This window comes from Mytilus californianus, unplaced genomic scaffold (assembly GCF_021869535.1).
Source record: "Mytilus californianus isolate M0D057914Y unplaced genomic scaffold, xbMytCali1.0.p SCAF_23, whole genome shotgun sequence".
Lineage (NCBI taxonomy): Eukaryota > Metazoa > Mollusca > Bivalvia > Mytilida > Mytilidae > Mytilus > Mytilus californianus.
In genome coordinates this window covers 72,425-74,884 of record NW_026262672.1, presented here as the reverse complement: position 1 = coordinate 74,884, position 2,460 = coordinate 72,425, and the positions used below count along the sequence as shown (strand labels likewise).

At 30.8% G+C, this 2,460-nt stretch overlaps 1 long non-coding RNA gene across 1 annotated transcript; it reads left to right on the top strand.

The window, feature by feature from the left end:
• The first annotated feature begins 952 nt into the window (after positions 1 to 952).
• LOC127732288 (uncharacterized) lies at positions 953 to 1,671 on the top strand. Its single transcript, XR_007996157.1, has 2 exons — positions 953 to 990; positions 1,456 to 1,671. It is a non-coding gene; the product is annotated as an uncharacterized LOC127732288 (long non-coding RNA).
• Positions 1,672 to 2,460: the final 789 nt, after the last annotated feature.

Genomic DNA, 2,460 nt, shown 5'->3' with positions numbered 1-2,460 from the left:
ATTTTCCAGCTTAAAAAATGTTTTTATTTATTTTGTTTTCCAGGACTTTAAAAAAAAAGAATGTACAACTTATTCAATAGTATTTTTTCCAGTTTTGTAATATACACAAATTACAGGAAAGAAAGACGCTGGATTAATTAGACTTATGCTTTATAATCCTTGGCCCCTCCCTTTTTGGGAAATGTCTTTGATGGGTTAGTAGTTTATCAAAATTAGTAAAAAATTTTAAGCTTAACAAATAGTAACTTAAATTGCTGCTTTAGCTATGTTTTAATTGAAAATAACTTTTTTCTTTACTTTGTTTTTCAGGAAGATTTACAAACATAAATGCAAATTGGCCAGGTTGTTGTCATGATTCCCATGTTTCCCGAACATCAAACGTGAGTGTAAATGGTCAATTAATAATTTTAAATCAGCTTTATTAGTCCAGAATAGTAAACAGATTATAATTTTACATAATATTGAGAACACTTAAGTGTGATTCTATTAGTCTCAGATGGTATATATATATATATTTCTGTTTTATGTAGACAAGCTAGGTGTAGGTGCTTTGTAACAGAGGTCCAATGTTTTTGGTTCATATCATATTAGAGACATATAATACTGTATTTATATGTCTCTGATATCATCCATCAAAATGAATGAACCCCACCCTATAATTTATGTTAAATAATTAAATGAAGATGTGGTATGATTGCCAATGAAATATCTTTTAAACAATACCAATTGAACTGATATGCGTGTAAATTCTTTACCATAAATATATTTCCTCATGCAGGTGTGTGCTCACATGGAGAGACATGGCAATTAGGAAAATGGTATTTTACTTGGTGATAGTGGCTATCTCTGCAGGTCTTTTTTAATGACACCTTTTCTGAATCCCATTGAACAACACCATAGAAGGTACAACAGATGTCATACGTCACAAGATCTGTTATAGAAAGGACATTTTGCAGATGGAAGAGAAGGTTCCACATATTGCATTCTGAAGTGAGTGATTATTTAGATGTTTTATACTGTTTCTCATTGATTTGAGTATTTTTCCCTTTAAAATTGGAAATCATAATACTTTTTTCAGAAAAATACAATACACCTTTTGGTTGAGGTAAACAAAAGTTAGAGAACGGAAACGAAAAATTTAGCAATTTTTCCATTTGTAAAGGGGCATAACTCTAGAACGGTTAAAGTGACACCACCAAAATTCAAACTTGATCTGTATTTTGTGGTAATAAGCATTGTTTATAAGCTTCATAACATTTGGTTGAGGCAAACTTAAGTTAGAGAACGGAAAGGAAAAATTCAGCAATTTTTCAATTTGTATAGGGCATAACTCTAGAATGGTTAAAGTGACACCACCAAAATTTAGTTCACTAAAGTTAGAGAACGGAAACCAACTATGGGACGTACGTACGGGCGTACAGACCCTGCATGGTAATTTATTTTTATCTTTTGTAGATTCGTATGGATCCCAAAAAGGTAACCAAAATAGTTATGGTTTGTGGCATTCTTCACAACATCTGCATACAACTAAATAAACCAGATGTAGCAGCAGAAGAGCCTGTTAACGAGGATGTAGAAAATGGAATCAACTACAATGGACAACAGGATTGAAGAGGGATTAGGGAACACATTGCTGGAACTTATTTTAACCGTCATTAAAGTTAAAGCATCTATTTCACTTTCTATTTTTATGTAATCCAAAAAACTGAAGGTCCAGGATTATCTACGATTTCATAGAATTGTTAAGCTTTGAATGTTCAAGAAAAATCAGATTTGACAATTGCCAAAATCTTGCACCAACAATGAAAATAGAAGATTTGGTATGCTTACCAATAAGACAAAATCTTCTAGAGTTCAAATGACATAGATATGAGCAAGCAATTACATGACACTGTACAGCCTTCAACAATTTGAAAAATCAATACCTTATAGTCATATACAGAAATATTGTTGGTGACCAATGAAATAAGACTCAACATTGGAATTATTATCTCTGAACATCAGCCTGAATTATCACATTTGACATCAAAATGTTAATACCTCTTCATTGTTAGGACATTGACAGAATGACAAAAAACAACGCAAAATCCGAATTGCTAGCAGTCTTCATTTATAAGTTAATCATCAATTTCAATTAAAAAGAATTAAATACAATATGTGGTACAATTAAAAGAAAAATAAATCAATATAATATATGCAGCATTTTAATAAATGGATTTTGTAATAAAAATGGTATTTTGGAAAAAACAATTAAAACAAGTCAAACATTAAAGTAAATAGATTCAAAACATTTAAATATTAAACAACTTGAAAAAGGAGTAGGGGCAATAAGGCTCTTTAACCTGAATGTTTCATATGTGACATGATAATAAATACCAAGTGGTAGTATCAGAAGAAAATTGATTGATTGATTGTTGGTTGCTTAACGTCCAGTGGCAAATATTTCATGCATATTCAGGA